Source organism: Cherax quadricarinatus, chromosome 5 (genome assembly GCF_038502225.1).
Source record: "Cherax quadricarinatus isolate ZL_2023a chromosome 5, ASM3850222v1, whole genome shotgun sequence".
Taxonomy (NCBI): Eukaryota; Metazoa; Arthropoda; class Malacostraca; order Decapoda; family Parastacidae; genus Cherax; species Cherax quadricarinatus.
The window spans coordinates 49,574,380-49,601,202 of NC_091296.1; positions in this window are offsets into that span (position 1 = coordinate 49,574,380).

A 26,823-nucleotide genomic window follows, 5' to 3' on the forward strand; every position below is an offset into this window, starting at 1 on the left:
AATTTCGAATCCATATATGGATATGGCGTTAGAGAATTTTCGTCCGTGCTGGCGAAGGTTGGGAAAACAGATTACTTAGGTCGGTACCACTCCTGCCTTGATGCAGCAATAGATTAAGACTGCCCTGGAGCTAGCAGCTAAAATCTTAATAAGTGCTCAAAAGTAAATGAAAGAATATATAAGATATATATACATGTCGCACCGAATAGGTATAACTGGTCAATTAGAAAGAACTCTTTTAAAATTAAGTCCTTTCTAAAATTTTTCTCTTATGCGTTAAAAATTAATAATATTTTACCAGAACAACCTTAGAAAACTTAACTAACCTATTTATAACAAGCGCAGTTTTATTTACCCTAATCCAGCTAAACATAGTTTGGATAATTTTACAATAATTTTATAATAAACACAGTGAAATATTTTTTTTGTTAGGTTCAGAACGATTTTTGCGAAATTATTGCATACACAAATTTTGAAAAACCTAAGTTCACCTTTCGTAATACAGTTTTTGAACTTTCTAGAGCAGAATTTCTCGTACTCATCTTCCAGGGCAATTTACTGAGTTTACTTGAGATACGATTTCGTGTATTCAGCTCCCTGAGCAACATATTACCCAATTTGTTTCTGAATAATGGTGTTATCACCTACCCGGGTATCGTGCTACTTTATATAATAGTTAGGGTATCGTGCATTCACCTTCCAGTGCTGATAATATCTACCCTAGGAAAAATAATTCCTAATTTCCTTCTTCAAGGACAAGATATCTCGTTTGCGATAATCGGGAAAAATATTCCCCTTGCTTCTTTCCCCTTTGCCCCCTACGCCTTACCACCCCTCCTAAGAAGAAACTACAGTACATACGCTGGCCAGAACAAAGACACAACATTTCTGTCAAGGTGAATAAACAAGCGAGGGTGTTCACCATGGCAGGCTATCATGTGTTCCCTGACTGTCATATATACTGCATGTTTACTCACCTTAAATGGTAGTGTGCTTAGCAGTGAGTCGGGTACACAGTATAATGATCCCTGTCTCACACAAGCACGATTTATGGCCAATAGTCATGAGAACAAAGTCGCTTACAAAATAATAAAATTATTATTATTTTTATTATTATTATTATTATTATTATTATCAGTACCTATTTTTTTACATCACATGTCTTCTCTCACAAAATCAGTGACCCTAAAAAATGAAAACACATTCCCTGTCATTCACAAGCTCTCTAGTCAAAGGTGCACAAACATCACAATTCGAACGACCCTCTTGATTTGCATCACCCATCACCCTTCATCAGAGTGCAGACATTGTCCTTTCCTCAACCAAGGCTAAGTCTAGTTAACAGGTTTCTCCTGAATCCCATAATGAAGGTTACCATGCTCACACTCCAGCTCCATGTTAAGCCAGAAAGAACCCTTTCCCCGCTCACTTCGGTCAAACACGCTCACATAAGCCTGATGGATGTTTTATCCTTTAGTTCTCAAAACTTCCTTCACTCCTTCCTTCCATCCTTTCCAGGATTGACTCTGTACCCATCCTTTCACCCCAGTTTTATTCTGTCTTTGCCATCCTATTCTGCTCCTTTCTATGCAAATGCCCAAACTACCTCAACAATCCCTCCTCTACCTTCTGGATAATACCTTCGTTAACTCAACACTTTTCATTGCTCCGATTTTTTTTTTTGCACAGTATTCACACGACTTACTGCTCTCCGACATGGCATCTCCACTGTACATAGCCTGCACCTTACCAAAATGGTTGAAGTTAATGCCACACACGAATATTAAAGTGCTGGTACCACTGTACTCTGATATTCTGTCCTTTCAGGCTCCGTAATTAAATTTTATTTCTAAAGATAGCTCAATACTCCACTCATCTTTAGATTTAGAGATAGAAATCTTACCATACATGTACATGCTCAAATACTGCCAATAATTTTAAATATCCAAACTGTTACTTGCTGTTGACTGGCTTTTTTTTTTTTTTTTAAGAACCTTCGAAACCAGAATGTGAACATAAAAAGTGTCGTCTCATGAACAGCTGTATATTTAACAGTCTCATTCCGAAATTTAAGAGCAAGGATTAAGAAGAATCTTCAATTTTTTTATTTATATTTTTTTTAATATAGTCTAATTCTTTTCACCCTAGACTGTTGGACTCTTTACACTAAAAGATTCCTAAACAATAGCCTAATATTAAAACTTTTCTATCACTGAGCACTTTATTTTGCTTAGGTGGTGGGTTGAGGAATTTATGGGAAAAAATAGGATTTTAATCCTCATGAACGGAGAGCGGTGACATGAAACCAATAAGACGAGACAAATGACAATAAGTTGACTTGACGAGACGACCAAACCTCGTTACATGCTTCCCATGCGCCTCCTCATGGCTTTTTACTAGTGGGTTTAAATTTATAATATACTGAAAAGAAGGGAGCTGTAAACGGCAGGTGATGTAAGGAAATGTAAACTGAACACACTGTTCCACTACCATATCTCTATTCTGTTGATACTATGGCAAACTTTTAACACGTATTTAATTAATGGTCAGTGTTAATGAACATGGAAACAACAATATACGTAAATATATATATAATAACAGTATTATATTTTCTTATATCTAAGCATCTGAAAAACATTGAAATAATAGGTCCATTATACCAGAAAAAAATTTTAAAAACCTCTCAGGCAGATAGTGACAGTGCTCATAGAAGAAATTAAAGGGTAAACTATTAGTATGAATACGTACATATTTACAGAAGACTGGTAGCTTAATCGTAAATGGCCCTAAGAAATGTATATTAAATAATAAGGAAGTAATGTGAATCCGTGTGTGTTTTTGTGAAGGATCATATTTTTAACCATCATGAGGTCGTTCTCCAAGACAATCATTTGGAAATAATCTTCTGGCTAAAAGTTTACAATTACTGACTCCCAGATCTAAGTGGTATTATGTTAATGGTGGCAATTAAGCCAGTTTTCTTACAAACTGCCACTAGTCAACCGTGAAAACAGTGAACAATCAGATCTTGTATCCGTTTATAAGGTGGTCGCTATAATCCCTGGCCTATACAGAGACGCTGTTGCTATAATCCGGGTTGCAAGCTCGTTAGTGTTCGCGAACTCTAATTTCTAAAGATATAGCAGTCTCCCCCAATACTCTTCATCTGCACCGCATAATGTACACTCCTTTGCAAGTTAGTGATTCGTTCCCTTGCTTCTGTACAAAGTTTTTTGTTTAAATTGGTGATGAAGGGTAGGTTGGTACCTTGATATGATGGTTAAATATTTTAGTCACATACAGTATGATGTATCTGGCAGTTTTCTCAACTGTTATGTTGGTGCTACTTCTGTAGTGTGTGTGTGTGTGTGTGTGTGTGTGTGTGTGTGTGTGTGTAATACGTGTTTTAAAATATCGTAAAAAGTTAGGGAAAATTTAATTAAATGAAATACAGGAGTGATGTACGCGCATTCTTTTTCGAAGAACTGTGGGTTGAAGATTCTGAAGGCTCTGAATAGGAACTGTGACCACTTTTTTTTAATACAAATCCAAATCCTGAAGCACGTGATGTATAGTACATTAAGAATAAATTTATTTTGTTCTAATTGCCCTCTTTCTGCCCTTCCATTTGTTTTACCATCTTTCTATCTTACTTTCCCTCTGTCCTGGTTTTCTCTTGCATATTCCATAAAGTCTGCTTCTTCATGTCTTTCCATTTGTCCTCCCATCTGCCTTTCCGTCTATTAAATTTTCATTTTACTTGTACTTCAGTGTTCATCCCATCAATGTCTTTCTTTTGGTTTGCCTTTTTATGTCTAATCTGTCTTTTTCCGACTGTCCTTCCATCGACCTTTTCTGTCAGTCTATTCCATCGTCGGTCATTTTCGTTTTCCCTTTCATGTCGTTAGTTTATCCTTACTATATTCCATTCTATCCTTCCTTCTGCCTCCCAGTCACTCTCGTTGTTCCTGAGTCTCGGTGTCAGATCCACTGCTTAAAATCAATATATCCAGCTAACGTTATCCCTCACATAATCCCAGGTCTGTTACTGGGGGGAATTCTACCCTTCTCCAAGTGATTATTGGATGATTTCTGCAATAGTGGCTGCAGGTACCAATGCTGGGATAGGTACTACTACTGGTACTGCTACAAGTATTAGCACATAAAATGTGTAGTGATACCAACCCTTTTACTTTGCAACATAGTGGCAGTGGCGATGTGGTGTTTGAGAGCAATATGTGATACGAATATTATGCACAGAATTGAGGGTATAAAAAAATAAGACATTGTGGAATATTGAAACAAAATTCGGAAAGCATGGAGGATAGAGAAGAATCAGATACTCAATCTAGCATAAAGTCTCAGCGTGGAGGGAAGAAAGGGAAGGGTAGGGGTTTTCCCAGGATAAATTGGAAAGAGGATGTGAAAGTTATAAGCTGTAGGGAGGCACGAGCTTCTTAAGATTAAAAATGCTGGGTTTAGAGTGGAAAGAAGAATAATCTTACAAGCGGATTAGCGGTAAACGGAAAAAATTAAGAAACGGTTAAATTCCTTAATTACCGTCAAAATTGTTTAATTACTGCTACCACCTGATCAAATTGGCAGAAGAGCTAGAGCAGAAAAAAGCAAGATTACTAGGATATACAAGGTAGTATAAGGAGTGACTACAGTTCATGGTTTAGGATTGGAATTGATTCTTTGGGAACCATGGCGTTTAGAGCAGTAGGATTCTCATCATGCTGTTGACTCCTCGTGATATTATTCTGTAAATACATTAACATAGGGAGAGAGACTTCCCATACTCTTATCTCAAAAAGAAGAAAGTTGATAATTTTATAAATTAAAATTTTACTGAAAAATAATTAATCTGTTACTAATATTAAAATATAAAATGACATAAAAAATATGGAATACAACTTCAATCCTTGTTAACATCCGAGACGAACACTCAGTTACTACTATATTTAGAGGTAAATGCATATATTACAGAAAAAGTGATTTTTCAATGAGGTGAGTATGCGTTATTATAAATTCAAGATCAAGAGAAACACAGTATTGGAAGTACATGATAATACAGAATTATATATAAATAAGCAGACCACAGAGCAGGTGGGGTTAGAACTCATGGTGAGTCTTAAAACTCCAGGCCACCGCGTAAGCCACTGGGCCAGCTGATTACAATATGATTCATTCAGTTAGATGTATGTATACACTATAGGGAAGTTATCATGGGCTCCACTGTGATCACAAATATAAGTTTATACACATGAATTTCTCGCGAGGGTGGCTGTTATTGTAACCAGCTGGCCCAGTGGCATACACACTGGCCTGGAGCTTTAAGACACACTTGCCATGAGTTCTAACCCCACCCCTAACCTGGTTTGTTTTCAATCGTGATATTACGATTTCGCGAGTCAGAATTGTATGTCTTTAGGTCATCAATGTAATGAAGGCTAATGCAATAATATGAATACTTAAGACAACACAAAATAACTAGGAAAACTTAAGGATTTTACCAAATCAACAAACTTTTTGCCAATGTTAATAAACTCCGTTCATCCCGAAAAAAAATAACACAAGATTAACTATTACTGAATTCTGTCCCCCAGCAAACATCATAACATTTTACAGCTTTCCAGGTTTCTGTCAGCTTCTTTCTTTTCCATCTTCAATATTATCTACAATAGTATGTAAACTATCGTATCTTAGCGCCTCTGCAAAGACAGTGATTATGAGCGAGGTGAAAGTGTTGAATGATGATGAAAGTATTTTTGGGGATTTTTTCTTTTTGGGTCACCCTGCCTCGGTAGGAGACGGCCGACTTGTTGAAAAAAAAAATATCAACATTGACAGGGCGATTTACTATAATCCAGAGCATTACATCTGTACTCGGATACAGTGTCTGGACTGGGAAGGAGAGGCGACGATATCTGTGTACTTCTGGCAAGGCACCTATTAAATACGTAATTATCTCCTTGGTGACGATATCTGCGTACCTCTGGCAAGGCACCTATTAAATGCGTAATTATCTCCTTGGTGACGATATCTGTGTACCTGTGGCAAGACACCTATTAAATGCGTAATTATCTCCTTGGTGACGATATCTGTGTACCTCTGGCAAGGCACCTATTAAATGCGTAATTATCTCCTTGGTGACGATATCTGTGTACCTCTGGCAAGGCACCTATTAAATACGTAATTATCTCCTTGGTGACGATATCTGTGTACCTCTGGCAAGGCACCTATTAAATACGTAATTATCTCCTTGGTGACGATATCTGTGTACGTCTGGCAAGGCATCTATTAAATACGTAATTATCTCCTTGGTGACGATATCTATGTACCTCTGGCAAGGCACCTATTAAATGAATAAGTATGTCCTTATTTTCGATTTAGATTATATAGATAAGAGACGATGGTGCAAAATAATGTACATTTCTAAATATACAAACAACCTACCACTTTAAATGACATATTTAGGCCACCTATTGATATTTGGTTATAAAATATCAAAAAATGTTTCATCAATTAGTTGCGGTATGGCAGATAAATTGTCATGGTACAATTTTTATAATGAATACCATCGACCCTTAACAAGTTTTCCAGTGAATTATTTTTGTTCATATACCTTGCCTGCCTGATCTGTTGATGCGGATAATGTTATTGGTTTTTAATTGAAATCCGTGTTATTGTGACCACCTATCTCCTCCAGCCTCAAACTTTACTCTCTCTCTCTCTCTCTCTCTCTCTCTCTCTCTCTCTCTCTCGTTCTTCCTTTCTCCGCTTCCATCTGTCTACTTCTGTATAACTCTCTCCCTTCCCCCCTCTCTCCTTAACCCTCCCTCTCTTTGCCCCCCCTCTCTTTGCCCCCCTCTTTGACCCTCCCTATCTTTCCCCCCTCTATTTCCAACTATCACTTTTCTCTTCCCTCTATTTTCTTCCGTGTATCTCTCCCCCTTTCCCCTCCCCTCTCTCCGTCTATCCGTCATCCCTCCCTCCCCCCTCCAACCCGTCTCCCTTCTTTATCCCCCCTCCCCTCTCTTTTCTCCCGTATATCTTTGTAGCTTTCCCTTTAACCTTCTCTCCCTTTCTTATTCCTTCAGTGTATCTTTCTCCCCTATCAATCTCCCTTTTCCCTACTCTCCCCCCACACATGCACCTAATAAATCTTGTCAAGAAACCGGATAAAGCTCAGAGGTTTGCAACGAGATTAGTCCCAGAACAAAGGAAATGAATTATGAGGGAAGACTCAGAGACGACTCTGACGACATTAGAGGATAGATGAGAAAACAGAGAGACATAATTATTACGTACTAAATGCTCAGAAGGTTTGATAAGAAAAACAAGGAATGACAGATCGAGAGGCTGGAATCTCAGTTTCAAGTTAGACATAAATGAACCACAGGGATGTCAGGAACTATTTCTTTAGCCTCTTTGTAGTCAGTGCAATAATCTGAACCCAGAGGTAGTGGAGGAAAGCTTCATACGCAGCTTTGTGAAGAGGCATGGTAGATCTCACCAGGAAGTCAATCTACTTAGAACTAGTTAAGGGGTGAGGCTAGTAGGTGGGACTCGACTACCGAATCAACATATAGACAAATACAGCTGTTATTGTCTGATTCTCTCTCCCTTCTTTTCCTGTAACATTCTTTGTGTGTGTGTGTGTGTGTGTGTGTGTGTGTGTGTGTGTGTGTGTGTGTGTGAGTATACAAAAATATGAAGGATATGGAGATTAGGAAATGGAAGTGAGAAAGAAATTAACTGTTGGCGATGAATGAAAATGTTAGGATAACTGAGGAAAATGCAGAGAAGAGATAAAATGTTGAAAGTAATAATAGAAAACCTTCAAGAAAAATAGAGAAATGAAAACTGCTGGAAAGGGACAAAATAAGCGTAGCAGTGATGGAAGGAGAAACCGTTTACATTTTAGGGATAAATGGTAAATAGAAGATAATGTTCAAGCAAAATACCAGGGAAGTAGTAGAGGAAAACAGATAAACATCAACACTACGACTAAGAGGGTAAAAGAGGAAAACATCTGTGATAACTTGTAGAAGAGCAAGAGAGGAGATTCTCAAGGGACGAGTGGAGAAGGGAAGGAGCGGAAACAGAGATGCTGACAGAAGCCGAAGACAATATGAGAATGAGGTTTTAAATTTTAATTAGATATTAAAGTTTGTGATCAATGTGTACTGAAGATAATAAATATAAAACCTAAAAGACAGAGGACTTCGGAAAAAGGTATTCATGAAATATAGATACAGAGGAGTGCGAGTCAGGGAAAAAAATAGAAAATGGAAAGGTAGATAGAAAAAGGCATAGCGATAGACACTGAGTAATTTGGGACAATGATTCTAGGGTGGTCGACCATTCACGATGGATCAGAAGTACTGGGAACAGAGAAGATTCCGAGGAGAATAACCTCTTCTACTGGACAAAATTCCACAAATACTATCTCCATTTTTTCCCCTAAAAAAAACTATTCCCTGACCAAGAAGCGATAATTCTAGAACCCTAAACCAACCCACTACCTGCAACATCCTTAACCAATCCCAGGAAACCCCTTTCTCCTCTTCCCAACACAAACCAGTGCACACCTCAATCTACACAACCCCAAATTCGCCGCACAGACAAACCAATGACTATTTTATGCCTACCTCTGCAAATCTGAAAAGTTTCTTGATCAGGGCCCTATCTGCAGTAAGGTATAAAAATATATGTTGACAGAGAATGGAAAGAAAATGTGGATGAAGGGTTATTTTTGTAGGCTACTATAACACTGTAACAGTCTCCCATTCAAGTTGTCACAAAACATTTCTCTAATTAATGAACTGGATGAATAAGCAGGTATTCAAAAATATGATTCAATTAAACACATTAGATGGCCTGACTAGAGATAAAGCACTAGCCAAGAACTACGCTGCTTCTAACAATATTGATGGCACGAATAGTAGCGGCGGCGGCAGCGGCGACCGAAGTGACAGAAGCAGCAGGAGCAGCAGCAGCTACAGAAGCAGCAGAAGCTGCAGCAGCAGCAGCAGCTACAGGAGCAGCTACAGGAGTAGCAGCAGCTACAGGAGTAGCAGCAGCTGCAGGAGCAGCTACAGGAGTAGCAGCAGCTGCATGAGCAGCAGCAGCAGCAGCAGCAGCAGCAGCAGCAGCAAAGAGGTCAGCCTTTAACTGATTACTAGTAGAGGTGGTCCTATCCTGTCTATTTAGAAGTGGAATAAGTTCATCAGGCAGATAACCTTGTCTGTCCCTGATCAGAGACCACCAGGTTTTGGAGCCTACTCTACCTGATGCTAACTTTCTTTTTGAGTCCACCTCCCATTTAGCGATGGCCAACATTTGAATTTCACCCATATGCCTACAGGTTTGCCTGTGCAAGTTCCTGTTGTAGGTACTGGGATGTCTCTTATACCTTCGCCAAGCAAGGATGATCTGTAAGCTTCGTCAAATCCTACCGGTGAGGAATGTGTACTTGTTGTAAATTAAGGATGTGTCCTGTGAAGGTATTCACTTGGTTGTCAACATCACGTTGGAGAAGAGCATTTTAATCGGAGGTGGAGAGCTCAGAGCAAAGTGCTGGCCAGTTTTCTCATTCCCAGGGCCAGGTTGTACGTGTGGATTCCTTACCTCGTTCTGATGGGATTTTCAGTGTCGTAAAAACAGCCTTGTTGTCAATCATCCAAAATAGCCGAGGGGTTGACAAGTGACTACACCTTCTGTCGGATCACTCACTACTGGGTCGAGGGAGGAGCCAGAGATGTGAGTAGGGGAAATCAACAAAGTTTCTCATGTCAAACACTGCAAGAAGGTCATCAAGGTCTCTCTGTATTAGAGGTTGGTTGAGGTCACCAACGAATATAATATGTTGACCTATGTGCTGGAGCAGAAAGGAGTCCACATATTCCATAGTTCCTTGATAATGTGAGAAGTCACGAAAGCGCTTGGAATTTCACTATTCTTTCACAGTGGTTGTTTTGTATATTCTGATATCACCTGTTTACTGTGATCTTATTGCATTCCATTAGGAAGTTGATGAGGTCTGCATGTTGCCACTGAGGTCTGAACATTGCGCATGCTAGTACAGAGGTACTAGTGTTTATGCTTAGAACAAAATTTCCAGATGAGTAGGGATGGCAATATCAATGGGATGGGCATGTACACTTTTAGAGAAGCACACAGCAACACCACCTCCTTTCCTTAGCCTGTCTCTTCTCATCCATGAGGTATAGCCAGCAGTTCTTGTAAAATTTTCAGGAGTCCTGTCGTCCAAATATGTTTAGACAACAGCTATGATGTAAGAACGTCGAGTGTTCACGAAACTGCGCATGAGTTCTCCAACACTGCTAATGAGTCCTCTCATGTTGGCCGACAGGATACTGATAGACTGGCTCATTATGATTGTGTTCAGCTTGAGTTGGTGAGTGTATAAGGCGCCTGACCTTCAGACAGGTAGGACACCGGGGCAGCCGCTGGGATATAAGGCACAAAACCCCCTCCTGGTAAGAGACAGAAGTAACTGGGTGGGTGACGTGCGAATGTGTTCACCAATTTAGAGATCCCGCTGTTTTGTTCCGAGAAAAGATCTCTCGAAAGGCGATCCTGTCTGTCAAGTTCTTTTTCCTTCCGACACTGGTCCTTCTGATGTCCCCTTTTGTGGCCGCAATTGCACCTGGTATCTCGCAGGCAGTTATTAGTGGTGTGACCCCTCCAGTGACAGCGAGAGCACTGCCTACATGTAGTTTGCTTGAGAGTGTGGACTCCTGTATGTTGCGCCTCTTGTGTTCGCTTGCTGATTCATCCGAAGGTTCTGCCGCTGGTGAGCCTGATGATTGTGTATCTGATGAGCGTTTTCCTGGGACGGTGTTGGTGGAAGGCGAGACGGCTATAGATATCCTCTTCCTTTTCAGTGTCCTCTACCACGCCTCTTTACAGTTCTGTCAGATGTGTGTCTGCTGTTCTTACTTTAGCGCAGCGCTTGTTCAGGTGCAGTGTTGGTCCCCTGATTATTAACAGCACCCATCTCTGGTGGAGAATATCCTGACTCAGTATTGGTAGATGGAGCACTGGTGCCAGACGTTGGAGTAGTGTTGGCAGGTGTGCTAACATATGATGGATCAGTGATGGTATGTGTGTTGTCTCGTGTACTGGCAGGTATTGAAGCATTGATGTCAGGGGTAGGAGAGTTAACAGATCCAAGGTTTACTTCGTTGCTGAGAAGAATCTGTTCCCTCTGTGGTGGTTAGAGGAATTGTTAGAATTCCCAAGGGTAGCGTTTTGAGTTCTGTCTATCTGTGGAGCCTTAGCGGTGACAGAATTCCACCAGTTATTTACTTCTGAGTTGACCTCTGTGTAAGACTTCCAGTCCTTGTCAACAGTGTCACCATAGCTGAGCAGCTTATGTCATTTGATGTAGGCTTGTACTGGCCATCTGCAATAGCTTGAAGGGTATCTAATGATTTGAGGAGCTCATGAAGTGTTTCCTGTGATGGAATATCTTAGCTGCAGCTTTACAGCACAATCCATAAGGCAGTCTTGATTATTGGAGAGGAGTTCCTGAACCTTCCTCTTGTAGCTCCAGGCTCGTTTTCACATATATCACAGAATTCTGGAAATCTTTCAATCTCCTGAGCTGTTCTACCTGGCTACAACAAAATTCTTCTTCTGGAATGTAATCTGTGTGGCAGTAATTGGAACATGTAGGTTCCGTACATTGAAGTAGTTTGTCACTTGTAGTATACCCACAAACACTACAGTGCCACTGGGACAATAGCCTGTGTCTGTCTCTGTCTGTCTCTGTCTGTCTCTGTATGTCTCTGTCTGGCTCTGTCTGTCTCTGTCTGTCTGTCTCTCTCACACACACACACACACACACACACACACACACACACACACACACACACACACACACACACACACACACACGCGCGCGCGCGCGCGTGCGCGGGGGAGAGGTGCAAGACAAGTAAGACAGGAGAGAAAGAGAGGGGTAAGTAGACTGCATTTTCTTCGATTGTAAGAAGTCTTTTGACACAGTACCATACAAGAGACTGGTAAAAAAGCCAGTGGAGCTACGCAGGAATAACATGAAAAGCACTTCATTGGATCAAGGCATATCTGACAAGAAGGAAACAACGAATGATTGTCGGTGCATGAGACAAGTGGGGTTCCACAAGGATCATTCCAAGGGCCGGTGTTGTTTTTTGTATGCGTGAATAACATGACAGAAGGGATAGAGTAAGAGGTCTCACTGTTTGCAGATGACATGAAACTAATGAGGAGAATACAAGCGGACAAGAACCAGGAAAAACTACAAATGAATTTGAACAGGCTGAAGGTCTGAACTGACAAATGGCTCCTTGAGTTTAATCCTAGCAAGTGAAAAAGTTATGAAGTATGGAGGAAAGACAAAGAAGACTACAGACGGAGTACAGGTTCATGGAGCAAGGCTACAAACCTCACTTAATGACTTTGAGGTGAGTGTCATACCGACCATATCCCCTGAGGCAAACATCAACCAAATAACTGTTGCAGCGAATGCACGTCTGGCAAATCGAAGAAATGCTTTTCGACATCTAAGGAACAAGACACTAACGACACTGTACACCTTGTATGTCAGGCCCATATTGGAATACGCAGCACCAGTATGCAACCCACACCTGGTCAAGCATACCAAGAAATTGAATAAGTACACCTGGAGAGGATTTCGGGGATCAATGCCCTCGCGGCCAGGTCTGTGACCAGGCCTCCTGGAGTCTACCTGGAGGTTATTCCGGGGATCAACGCCCCCGCGGCCCGGTGCACGACCATGCCTCCGGTGGATCAGGGCCTGATCAACTAGGCTGTTACTGCTGGCCGCACGCAGTCCAACGTACGAACCACAGCCCGGCTGATCCGGCACTGACTTTAGGTATCTGTCCAGCTCTCTCTTGAAGGCAGCCAGGGGTTTATTGGTAATTCCCCTTATGCTTGGTGGGAGGCTGTTGGACAGTCTTGGACACTTTTGTTGTTTTCTCTTGTTGTACCAATGGCGCCCCTACTTTTAACTGGGGGTATTTTGCATCGCCTGCCCAGTCTTTTACTTTCGGGAGGGATTTGTGTGTGCAGATTCGAGACCATTCCTTCCAGGATTTTCCAAGTGTAGATTATGATATATCTCTCTCCTGCGTTCCAACGAGTACAAGTCAAGTGCTTCCAAGCGTTCCCAGTAGTTAAGGTGCTTGACAGAACTTAAACGTGCAGTAAAGATTCTCTGTACACTCTCTAGATCTGTAATTTCACCTGCTTTGAACGGAGATGTTACTGTACAGCAGTATTACAGCCTAGAGAGAACAAGTGATAAGGATCATCATTGGCTTGGCATTTCTCGTTTTGAATGTTCTCATTATCCATCCTATCATTTTCTTTGCACTTGTGATCGTGGCACTGTGTGATCCTTGAAAGTGAGATCCTCAGACATTACTACTCCCAGGTCCCTTACATTATTTTTCCGCCTCGTGGTGGATCAGGGCCTGATCAACCAGGCTGTTACTGCTGGCCGCACGTAAACCGACGTACGAACCACAGCCCGGCTGATCAGGTACTGACTTCAGGTGCCTGTCAAACGCCTTCTTGGAGACAACCAGGGGTCTGTTGGTAATCCCCCTTTTTTATGCTGGGAGACATTTGAACAGTTTTGGGTCACGGACACTTATTGTGTGTGCCGAGGTTTGTAACAAGATTAGTCCCAGAGCTAAGGGGCATGCCCTTTGAGGAAGGTGAAAGGACCTCTATCTAATGACACTGGAGGACAGGAGGACTAAGGGAGATATGATAACGTTCAAAATACTGAGAGGAAATCACAAGGTGAACAGGGACGGAATGTTTCAGATGGGACATAGGAACAAGGTGGAACATGATCAAAATTTGTAAATATGTACACTTGGATGGAGCAATTAATACGAAAAGAAAGGAACGTTTTAAATGAGAAGAAACATAACTCTAACTGATACTAAACTAGAAATATTTTAAAGCGAGATTCAATATTTGAGAGGTACTACAGTATGGAGAAGAGACGATGCAGGGAACGAAAGAGGTGGAGTAGCAATATTGGTAAAATGCAGAAACCAGTATTGCTCTAACAGCAAATAAATGGTTGGTAGAGTTCCCAAATATAATGACAATTCTTCATGCTCCTTCATAGAATTGAAGCATCACAAGCATGAGAAGGCTGCCCATTATCATTATTAGACAAGTCATCATATATACATGACCGCCTCTATGGTCTGCAGGTAGTGGTCAGACCTCCAGTCACCCCTGCGGTTGTGCATTGACTCGAGCGCTGCTGAAGACACCAGTTATCCATCAATGACTGTAGCTAACTGCTACACAACACGAGCCCCTGGTAAATGGTATATTGTATCACGCTTGCAGTAGAACATTCCTCCATCCCCAGCCATGTGGATGGAATTACAGGGGAAGCCCGCCAAAGGAATGGTATCACCCAGGCCCCTGTCACTGGAATGGTATCACCCAGGCCCCCGTCATGTGGATGGTATCACCAGGGCCCTGTAATAGGGATAGTATCATCCGAGCCCCCGTCATAGGGATGGAATCGCTGGGCCCCCGGCATAGGGACAGAATCACACGGGTCCCCATCACGGGAGTAGACTCACCGGGCCCCATCATAGCATTAGAATCACCGGGCCTTCGTCATAAGGGTATCATAAGGGTGGAATTACCGGGCCTCCGTCATCGGGATGGTATCACCGGGCCCACGTCATAGAATCACTGGGCCGCGTCTTATTGATGGAATCAACGGGCCCTTATCATACGGTGGAATCACTGGGACCCTGTACTTGGGATGAAATCGCTGGGCCCCCGGCTTGTTAAAGGTACCCCAGAACTATACCTCAGTGATTTTTCTTCATGAGACAGTATCATCATCTGATAAAGTTCGTGTCAGGAAATTGTTCCTGGCTAATATTTTATTATCAATATTAAACCCATTATTTAATAGAAAACGGGCATGAAATCCACAACATAAACTATTTAAATTAACTTTGGAAACAGTGATCATGTTCTATCGAAAATAACATATGCTGTTAAACATGACTTAGGAAATAAAAACGAAAAATAAACGAGTATGTTAAGAAAGTAAAGTGTTTTCAAAAGCAAAGATATAAATTTATTCAGATAGTTCTGTAACATCCATGAAAATGGAAACAATGAAATTAGACACCATTGTGGAAAATACTGTATATATTTTCCAGAAATACAGTAGTTATATGTAAATAGACGGCCATACTGTATTTAATAAAATTTGTTATCGAAAACGAAGCTGCGCCTGCGCAGGACACTCGCCATTGCTGTTTGAACTGGTCAACTGTTAGTGACTATTGGGAAGAATTTTTCGTGCTCTAGAGGTTAAAATTGGGCTGACACCTCTCAAATAGGAGACGAAATTGTTGGATGTGCATTCCTGCATAACTTGAGTATCAGGCGACAGGACAGAACATCTCCAGGAACCTCAGATAAGCTGTCTAATTTATGTTTAAATTCTGGCCAGTAAATTTTTCATAAATGTAGGCAAAAGGGGGGGGGGTCCTGTACATGACACATTAATCTCCAGTCAAATTGGTGAGTGATATTAAGATATTTTCCTTCTGTTATATAAATGTGTTTATATATAATCATTTTTTAATTTAATATACAGTCCACAAATTTATATATTTACCAGCATTCCTGGTGTATGTATATTTCATTTATAATTAATAGGTCCAGAGCAACTTGTGGATATGACAGTGGTAGGTATCGAAGGGGGACATTTTTTGCGACCTAGGTGTCCCAAATTCCTACTTGTCTAACTGATAAATATTAATTATCTTTGTTCATTTACTGTTATGTACATAATGATACATTCAGATAAATGTAATTTTCCACAACCATATTCCGAAAATGGAAAATAATAGTCAATAATAAGGAAAAGATTAATGGAATATGTTGGTGAGCACTGAAAGAAGGACGTGGAATCAGTAATCGAAATGGACCAATAAAAAAAATTGCCAGAGAATAAAACAGGTGATATATGAATATTCAAAAGTAAATTGAAGACAGGAAGAAGAAACTTTGAGAATGATTTATTGAGCGAACAATGCAGATAGTTTTTTATTAAAGTTCGTAAAAGTTAAGTTAAATATTAAGATAAAAAACAACGAATAAAGAATTTCACTTGTATACCTTATGGAGAAGTAAAGCAATTTACTTCTGGATTCTGAAAAGAGAAAACAGTAAGACCGGACAACACATCATGTATTTTTAAAAGAAGGCGCCACCTCCTGCTGCTCCTTGATTCGCCGGTACTCTCCCGGCCTAGGGCTACCTCAGATGGTGACCCGGCTTTGGCCCCCCTGTCGTGGGAGTGCCTAAGACCTATGTCTCCCATGGGAGGAAGTACAAGCAGCACCTCATCTTCTGGGACCAACTGTCCCCAGGCCTAGCCCCACTCCCCGCTCTCATGGGGCTCGTAGAGAGAAGCTAGGACTCTGGCCTGCCATCTTCGCCAACCCAGGGGGGCTCGTGGGAATGGCAGTCTTGTGAGCTGCTGGTGGTAGCAAGCTCTGGCACCTTCTCCTCCCTAGGAGGGCTCGTGGGAGTGATGCCAGTCTCTTAGGAGGCGCCGCATGACTATGCTTCCAGCCTCGGAATTATTTTATTTCACTACATGACCGTAAATTGCCAGACAACAAGATGGCAGACAATGTGCCGAACTGATCGAGTTTCCCAGGAAAAAAATAATCTAAAAACTTCAAAGAGACATTCTCTAAGAAAATAAAATGCATGCCGTTATGAAAGGAAAATTTTCCTTTTGGGGACATATCACTAATGGGGTGACACAAGGAGCAGTGCTTTATCCGCCAATAATTTTAGTTTATATAAATAAGGAATAGGAAACTATATAAATGTTCGGGGACCATTTGTAATTCTTTGGTAAAATAAACAGTAAAATGTCTGTCAATATCTACAGGATGATTTAGATAAAATTATCAAATAAAATAATAGATGAAAGATGAAACTAAATATTAACCAATGCTTTATAATGGAAAAAACAGAAAGTAATGTCGTACCATCTGAAGAATGTTGACTGTGTAACAAAACATGGAAAATTTCTTATTATTAATGAAAATTGCTCCTGGAAGATCAGGTAAATGAAATTCAGAAACCCGTTTGCTTCATTGGCAATATATAAAATATCTTTCAAATATATTGATGCAGATATATTTCAAATGTTATTTACAACATTTAGTCCAGTAGATATGTCAAATATTTGGCAGCTTTGTGCCTTTGATGAGAAACGCATGAAATCTGGCATAAATCCCGGGGCGGATTATGTTGAAGAGTTTTGGCAAGAAGGACATCGAAGATTTGTCCCTGTTAGATACAATTACATTGAAGACGAGTCGAATTAGGCCTATGGAGACATGTAGTAAATGCTCATTGTAATAAACAGAGTTGGTTTATGAATGAATACGTGTGTCCACACAATGACTTTTGTTAAAGAAGCGATGATTGTGTGAGATATTAGGCCTTATGTTTTTGTTAATACATTGTTGGTAAAGTATGCACAGGATATACACGCCCAGAAGTATAATGTCTGTGTATATACACAGTTTACTTTATGCCCATTTTATTGAGGAACGTGTTCTTGACTGATGGCAGATAACATGTGAACTTAATGAACCTCACATAATCGAAAGACTTTAACCCAGAAGATATAGAATAGAAAATCTATACTCCTAAGTAGTTGGATGAGTGCAGTATTAACATTATTTTACTTTGATTATTCTCTCTCTCTCTCTCTCTCTCTCTCTTTATATATATATATATATATATATATATATATATATATATATATATATATATATATATATATATATTATACACACACAATGGTTTTAGAACAATTTTGTTACATACCTCAGCTAATTTGAAAGCATTTTTATTGTTATGAGACACCAATAAGGAATAGGATGAAATTGAAGCCATCTATGAGTCAGTGATTTCATTTGGTCAGTTGACTGTTTTATCTATGTCATGATACTGTACAAACATATTCCAGACTCTTGTCGTTCTAGAAATAAAGGATTTTAGGCGACGTGATGTTCTAGAAAAGGGGTACAGGATGAGAGTGGTTGCTGTTTACTGCCTGTCTTCTTGACAGAAGCTGTCTTCTCGCTGTCCGCTAAGCTGAGCCAAGTATGGGACATTGGACTTGTACATAACAATAAGGCCACCCACAACCCTCCTGTCTTGAAGGCTCTGCTGAAATGACAGATGTGTCCAGGCTGGGCTCAGGCGAGAGATTAGTCATCTTCCTCTGTTCTATATTCTGTCATGAAGTAATAGATGAGATTGGGGCAAGCAGTCCAAGAAAGTGGAGCATGCTCAAGGTGTGAGCTCACTTGTGTCTCACACAGAGTCTTGCAGCCTCTACTGTCGAGCAGATACGAATACCTCTAAGTGCTGTTAGCTTTCTAACCACTATGTTTGCAAGATTTACTACATTGTTCTTCATAATCAGTTTGGAATCATATTTCACTTCAAGGAAATGAACCTCATCCTCAGGTTCCAAAAACATTATCCCATTTATTCTTACCGCTGCTCCAGCATTACCATCATGGGGCCTTCTTAGAAGCTAATGTAACCTGCCATCGTTTTCCCCAGGCTGATATTGATATAAGTTAGTGATTTATACAAGTGTCAGGGAAGAGTCTGGGATGGAATTCTGGGATGAGTTGAAGGAGGTCATTGAAGTAGACACTCCATAATAATGGCCTAACCACACTTCGATGTGGAACAGGGAAGTGTGGATAGGCCATTATTATAGATTAGTTAGGCCATTAGGTGCTTACTTAGTGGGCATTGTGCAGAGTCAGAGACTTCTAGCGCTTACAGTTCTGCCAATATCAGCAGAAGAGTGAATTTTCCTGAATCCACATTGACGTAGTCGTGGGCCTTGTAAATAACCTAGTTAATCCGTGATTCTAAGGTATTAACATAGGATGTATTGTTATTTCTGACAGAGATATTTTGAATTCTTCCTCGACATCTCATGTTCTTAGTCCACTTAGTCCTAAAATTCCTAGTCAATTGAGAAGACTTTCTTATACACTCGCAGCATTTCATAATTTCAAAAACTCATTATTCGCCTTCTTTATCTTAAGGAACTTTAATACAAGAGATATCACTTTCAAGAGTTTATTCTACTGCGAGCACTTAGTCACATTAATAAATAACTTAGGGGTGTCCACTTTGTTCAAGCAGACTGTTCTAGCATGATGTGATATTTTTTTCAGAGACCAGTCACCTTCATTTGACAACCAGCTAGTCATCTGGAGTCATAACTCATTACCAAGGAATTTCTTGAGAGGGACGCCACAAGATTATGTATCAGCTGGGTTCTCTTTGGGTGGGGCATGGTACAAGAGGTAAGAATAAATCTCCCTAATCTCAGACACCCAATTTTGCAATTAAACTAACTCCTATCATTCCTTAACCCCTAGAGTACTGCCTTATTGTCACTTCAGATCACGGTCTTAGGTTGAGAGGTTCAGTACCTTATGGAGAGACGCTGATAATTTCGTACCCACATAAAATGCCGTCATTTCAAGTTGTGGGAGTATCTTGCAATCCAAAGGGAGCGCTCCTTGGCGTGGTGAAGAGGCTCTTGGTCTGAGGAATTAGACCTGTCGGTCTACTTCCTCAGACCGAACCTAATTACCCCCCAATCCCCCGTTCCCTATCCCATCCTCCCCATCCTCCCCTTTTTCCTTTTTTTTTTTTTTCCCACACTCACTCTAGTTCCTAGGTAGGGGAAAGGGTACCGGGGTCCATCCCATTCCGTTGAGGTTCTTGGCGGTGGCGTAGTTTGCCGTGGAATCTGGATTGCCTGGGGATGTCCTGATCCCCCTCCGGTATGTCGGAGGGTGGCTTTGGGTGTCTCTCGGGCGACGGGTGTATCTCTGGAAGCCACCTTTCGGATTCCGGGGGTGGTGGCCGAAGGAGGTATGCTTTGTGGTGGATTTCCGGCCGCCCTCTCTTTTGTCCACCGAGGTAGCTCGGCAGATGTGAGGTTGCTATCCCGGATTGCGGGTTTACTGGCATGATGGGTAGGGTATGGCACGGGTTCCATGCTGTATCTGCGCTACTTGCGGTGCTGAGGTCCTCTTGGGCGTGGAGGGAGATTTCTGGCCCTTTCATTCCTCCTAGGAACTATCCCTCCCTGGTCCCCCTTTTTTTATTCTTTTTTTTTATTTTTATTTTCTTTTCTTTTCTTTTTTTTTCTTAAAAACAAAAAGAAAGAAGTAACCTAACCATGGCAGCCCTAGTCCATGAACCTGCTACCCCCGGGCCCCTTCTTGATACCGCACCCCGTTCTGACCCCGCCTCGTCTTTGGACCACTCTTCGGACACTCCTCATGCCTCTGTACCTCTTGCCGGTGCTGTTTCCTCAGCCGCTTCAGGTACTGAGGCCTCGACTGACTCCTTCAATTTATCTGACCTTCGCTCTCCTCTGACTATGCTTCCGGCCTCTCCCTCTACGGTGCAGCAATTTTCAAATCGCCGGCCCGTTCCACGTCAGACCAACTCTGGTCCCACGCCTAAACGACAACGACAATTACCTGCTGATGATACTTCTCCACCTTCTCGTTCTTCTCAGAAAAGATCGACACGTCCTTCACTACCTTTCCACGCTCAGTTTCAGACTGCACAATGAACTAAATTCTTCACATTATGACCGACTTCCTCTACTGCCTATCTTTCTGACCACAGTATTAGCAAGGCACTCCTACGCCATGTTGGTAAAGATATTTCTTTTCATGCTCTTAAGAGCGGTACGCGCATCGTCACTGTACAGAATGCTACCCAGGCTCATGAGCTTTCTTGTCTTTCCCATATCGATACTGTTCCTGTAACTATTGAAAAGCATCATTCCCTCAATTCTTGTAGTGGTACCGTCATTCTGCCCCATACCATAGTTCAACAAAATTTCCAGACATGTGGCACTGACATTCTTGAACAGCTGGAACTCCAAGATCTCCCAATCCTCAAGGTAGACACTTACCTTCTTCCTGCCCGCGGGCGGAGACGATACCCTAGCAATGTGGCTCGTTTAACTTTTGACAGCCGTGAACTCCCATCCTCAGTTTATGTAGCAGGACATCGGTTACAAGTTCGAAAGGTGATCCCTACACTGCAACAGTGTAGAAATTGCTGGCGATTTGGCCATCCAGCGAAATATTGCAGATCTATCGCCGAATGCCCAGTCTGTGGTGCCGATGACCATTCTAATACGTCTTGCAATCGACCTCCCTCTTGCCTTAATTGCCATGAGGCTCACCCTTCGTACTCTTGCCGTTGTCAAGTCTACTTAAACGAGCGGGAAATCCGTTACCTCAAAGAGGCAGAAGGTCTCCCTTATGCCATGGCAGTTTCTCATCTCCGCCTCCAAGGGAGACTACCTCGTGTTTCTTATTCCCGTGTTTCAAAACGTCCCCCCACTTCTGGTATCCCATCTTCTGCACCCACCTCTGTGGTTACCTCTCCCATAGTCACTCCTGTAGCTAATTCTTTTGCTGTCCTCGGCTCAGACGTCCCTACTTCAACGTCTCAGTCTGATCTTGCTTCTTCGTGTTCTCTCTCACAAGCCTCAGTAGTGACGAGATCTCGTATGACACCTCCCAATCGTCCCTCTAATTCTCAAAAGTCAAAAAAAGGTCCGTTAACACCTCCTACCCATCTTCCACCTCCTCATTTTCTCTTCCCTGTCTCTGTACCCGGCTCTCCCCCTCTCACTGGCTCTGTTACAAGTGTAGAGGTTCACCCTCCTCCTCGTACTGTACCTTCCTCCCCTGTTCCCTCCCAAGTTTCTTCCTCTTCTGCCACCTCCCAGGTTTCTGCCTCTTCTGTCCCCTTCCACGCTTCTCCAGTTCCCTCCACCCTTTCTCGCCCCCCCCCTACCTTGGTACAGTCCATTACAGTTCCAATCTTTACTCATCCTCCCCCTACCATTTCCAATATTGTCTCCCATACGACGTCTCTGAATTCTGAAACACTTGAAGCAATCTCTGAATATATTGCAGAGACCAAACCATCAATGGACACTGATCCACCCTCCGCTCCTTCTCTCTCCTCTACTCCATCTGTGCAACTCCTTTCTTCACAGCGCACCCTTCCTTCGCTGCTTGAACATTTTCCACTGCCTCCGCATGTGGACTTTTCTAACCCCTCTAGTCCGTAGGAACCCTTACCTGCGGATTTCAGGTATCTTTATCATTGCCAATCATGGCCTATTTACAGTGGAATATATGCGGCCTCAGGGGTAATCGGGGTGAGCTTCAGATTTTACTCTCCCAGTTTTCCCCTGTTGGTGTTTGCTTACAGGAACCAAAATTACACTCTGCTGTTATCTCTCCCATCTCAGGCTATAATTTATTGTATTCTTCAGATCCTTTTCCTGATGGGACCTTTAATGAAAGTGCCCTTCTTCTACGCACTGATATTCCATACCATCAGCTATTTGTTCGTACTTCGCTGCATTACACAGCAGCCCGTATCCACTTGCATAGGTGGTATACGCTCTGTTCTTTGTATCTCTCTCCTTCTCGGGCATTATCTATTCCGGATATTGCCTTTCTTGTTTCGTTATTACCACCACCGATTCTGTTACTTGGTGATTTTAATGCCCACCATTTCCTCTGGGGGGGGTCTCACTGTGACTCCCGTGGCATTCAGTTAGAGGCTTTTCTTGTTTTAAATACAGGTACTCACACCCATTTTGATCCTCGGACTCACACTCTCTCTTGCATCGATCTCTCAGTCTGCTCTTCCTCCGCCGCATTAGACTTCACTTGGTCTGTTCTTCCGGACTTACATAACAGTGATCATTTCCCAATCATTCTTACTCACCCTTCATATTCACCACCTCTTCGCATCCCACGCTGGCAATTTGATCAGGCAAATTGGAACCTTTACTCACACCTAACTGTTTTTAGAGAGGTTCCTTCTTCGTCCTCCATCGATGAGCTTTTACACCTCTTCTCGTCCTCCGTTTTAACCGCAAATTCTCATTCTATACCCAAAACTTCGGGCAGGCATTCTCAGAAATGCGTGCCTTGGTGGTCTCCTGCTTGTGCTCGTGCAGTACGTTTGAAACACGCTGCATGGGGCAGGTACCGGTACAATAGAACCACAGAGAGACTACTTGATTTTAAGCAGAAGCGTGCGATCGCTCGCCGTGTCATCCGCGACGCTAAACGCACTTGCTGGCGAGATTATGTCTCCACCATCACCTCTTTTCCTCTATGAGTGCAGTCTGGAAAAAAGTACGAAAACTGAGTGGTAAATATTCTCCTGACCCGGCTCCTGTTCTGCGGGTTGCCGGTGTTGATATAGCAAACCCACTAGATGTTGCCAATGAAATTGGCAATCATCTGGTCCGTATTTCTCAGGGACTCCATCTATGCCCCTCATTTCTTTCCTCAAAATCTGCCAGAGAGTTAGCACCCTTGGACTTTTCTTCTCTCAGAAGAACAGTATAATGTGCCTTTTACACTTCAAGAACTGGAGGCAACACTCTCAGCTTGCCGATCATCGGCAGCTGGGCCCGACGATATTCAAATTCGTATGCTACAACATTTACATCAGTCAGCCCTTGCAGTCCTATTACGCCTTTACAATCTTATTTGGTCACAAGGAGTTCTTCCACAGCTGTGGAAATCCGCCATTGTTCTCCCTTTCCGCAAACCAGGCGCTACGGGACATGAAACCTCCCACTATCGTCCCATTGCTCTTACCAGTGCAGTTTGCAAAGTGATGGAACGCCTAGTAAATAGACGTTTAGTGTGGTATTTAGAGACACACAGCAGTCTCTCCACTCGTCAATATGGCTTTCGTAAGGGACGTTCTACCATAGACCCCTTACTACGCTTGGATACGTATGTTCGTAATGACATTGAGAAGGCATATGACACAACTTGGAGGTATAATATTTTAGCCCAAGCCCACTCCTTAGGCCTTCGAGGCAATCTACCATCCTTCCTTAAGAACTTTTTAACTGACAGGCATTTCCGTGTTCGGGTTAATAATGTGCTCTCCCCGGACTTTATCCAAGCTGAAGGTGTCCCCCAGGGATGTGTTCTGAGCACAACACTTTTTCTCCTTGCTATTAATGATTTGGCCTCTAGTCTTCCATCAAATATTTGGTCATCACTGTATGTTGATGACTTCGCTATTGCCTGTGCAGGCGCTGACTGTCACCTTATTACAGTTTCTCTCCAGCATGCAGTCGACCGTGTTTCCAATTGGGCCACCACACGTGGGTTTAAATTTTCCAGCACTAAAACCCACCAAATTACTTTCACTAGACGCTCTGTCAGCTCCGATCATCCTTTGTACCTCTATGGCTCCCGTATCCCTGAACGTGATACAGTCAAGTTTCTGGGCCTCCTCTTTGATCGTAGGTTATCCTGGAAACCTCACATTACCTCTCTGAAGGCAACTTGTCACAGCCGGCTGAACCTTCTTAAAACCCTTGCTCATCTTTCATGGTGAGCTGATCGTCGAACCCTCCTTCGCCTACATTCCACCCTTATCTTATCAAAACTTGATTATGGTGACCAGATCTATTCAGCGGCATCTCCTGCTACTCTCTCTAGCCTTAACCCCATTCATCACCAAGGATTACGTTTATGCCTTGGTGCTTTTCGCTCTTTCCCTGTCGAGAGCCTCTATGCAGAAGCGAACGTTCCATCCTTATCCGATCGCCGTGATGCCCATTGCCTTCGCTGCTATGTACGCTCTCATGATCTCCGCAATCCTTCCATTTATAGAATGGTCACTGATATTAGTAGACATTCTTTATTTGTTCGCCGCCCCTGTTTACTCCGTCCCTTCTCTCTTCGCCTTCATTCGCTCTTGTCTTCTCTTCAATTACCACCTTTCTATGTACATGTAGCATCTCACTTTTCCCTACCCCCCTGGGAAGTTCCAGCTGTTCGAGTCTGTTCTTTCTCTCTCCCTTGCTCGAAAGCCCAACTGTCTACGGTCGCTTCCCGCTCTCTTTTTCTTGACCACTTTCACTCTCATTCTCATGCCATTGCTGTGTACACAGATGGCTCTAAGTCTTCTGACGGCGTAGGATTCGCAGCAGTGTTTCCGGACAGCGTCGTACAAGGGCATTTACTATCTTCGGATAGTATTTTTACTGCTGAATTGTATGCCATCCTTACAGCACTTATCCGTATTGCATCTATGCCTGTGTCATCATTTGTGGTTGTCTCAGACTCCCTTAGTGCTTTACAGGCTATACAGAAATTTGATACACCTCACCCCTTAGTCCTCCGTATCCAACTTTGGCTACGCCGCATCTTTACCAAGCATAAAGATATTGTTTTTGGTGGGTCCCTGGTCATGTTGACGTACAGGGCAATGAACAGGCAGACACTGCTGCGCGGTCAGCAGTACATGACCTACCAGTTTCATGTAGAGGTATTCCATTTACGGACTATTTTGCTGCAATATCTTCCCAACTTCACACCCGTTGGCAACAACGTTGGTCTACTATGCTCGGCAACAAACTTCAATCTATTAAACCGAGTATAGGTTACTGGCCGTCTTCTTATCACCAGTGTCGAGGTTGAGAGACTACTCTCTCCCGTCTTCGCATTGGCCATACTCGTCTTACTCATGGATATCTCATGGAGAGGCGCCCTGCTCCTCTCTGTGAGAATTGCCAAGTTCCAGCCACATTCTGTTGGACTGCCCACTTTATCAACGAGCACGCAGAATTTACCTCCGTCGTCGTCTTCGCTCTGCTGCTCTCTCTTTACCTTCCCTTCTCGCTGATGGACCCACCTTTCATCCAGACTCTCTCATTGACTTTTTGACAACAACTGACTTCACAAATTCTGATACCTTCAGCCCTTTCTACTTCAATCTCTTGCTACCCTCTACCCCCGTACTATCCCCTGCCCCGCTGTTTTCTGTAACCTACTGATCATCCCTCCTCCCTTCTGCCATCCAATACCCTCGCTTCCTTCCCTACCCTGCAGCGCTGTATAGCCCTTGTGGCTTGGCGCTTCTTTTTGATTATAATAATAATAAGGATGAGGTTCACCGCTTGAGGTTTATGGTGTCTGCCTTGGTACGCCATACTAGTCCAATCATATTTCTGCCAGGGACGTTAACAGTAGGAAAATCTAATTTTATGACTTCCTTCAACACGGCTTAATTCATATTCCATCCTCTGAGTGATATGTTTTCGCTAGTCATTTCCTTGTGTGCCTCTTCATAAAAGACCTTTAAACTATGCTCTGGGGGTCACGGTCACTTGAAGATTATCCACACAGAAACTCTTACACAAGACATCTTAAGAGGACTTTGACTTTCGCAAACGAGTTGTCAGTGTAGCGTCAAATACGAAGAGCGACGATGTAGCACTGAACAATACTCAGACGAAACAAAGTTTTAACATGACTCTGTGGGTCATAGCTATTCTCTGGCCCCAGGAAGAGAGCATAATCCCAGTCAACCTCCTGTAAGCCCACTTTCAGGAAAACTGTCAAGGTGTCAGCTGTGTAGGCATAAAAGTTCATGCAAATTTTAAAAAACACGACACCCAGCTTCTCTTTCAGGGAAGGTCCTGTCATCAAGCTATCACTAAGATTAGCCAAGTCACTGGACGCACGTGTGCCACAGTTATGTACTACACGTAAAGTGGGGGATTCAGAATCCTTCTGAACAGCATGGTGCGGGAGCTCGTTACCGTGGTTGGTGACG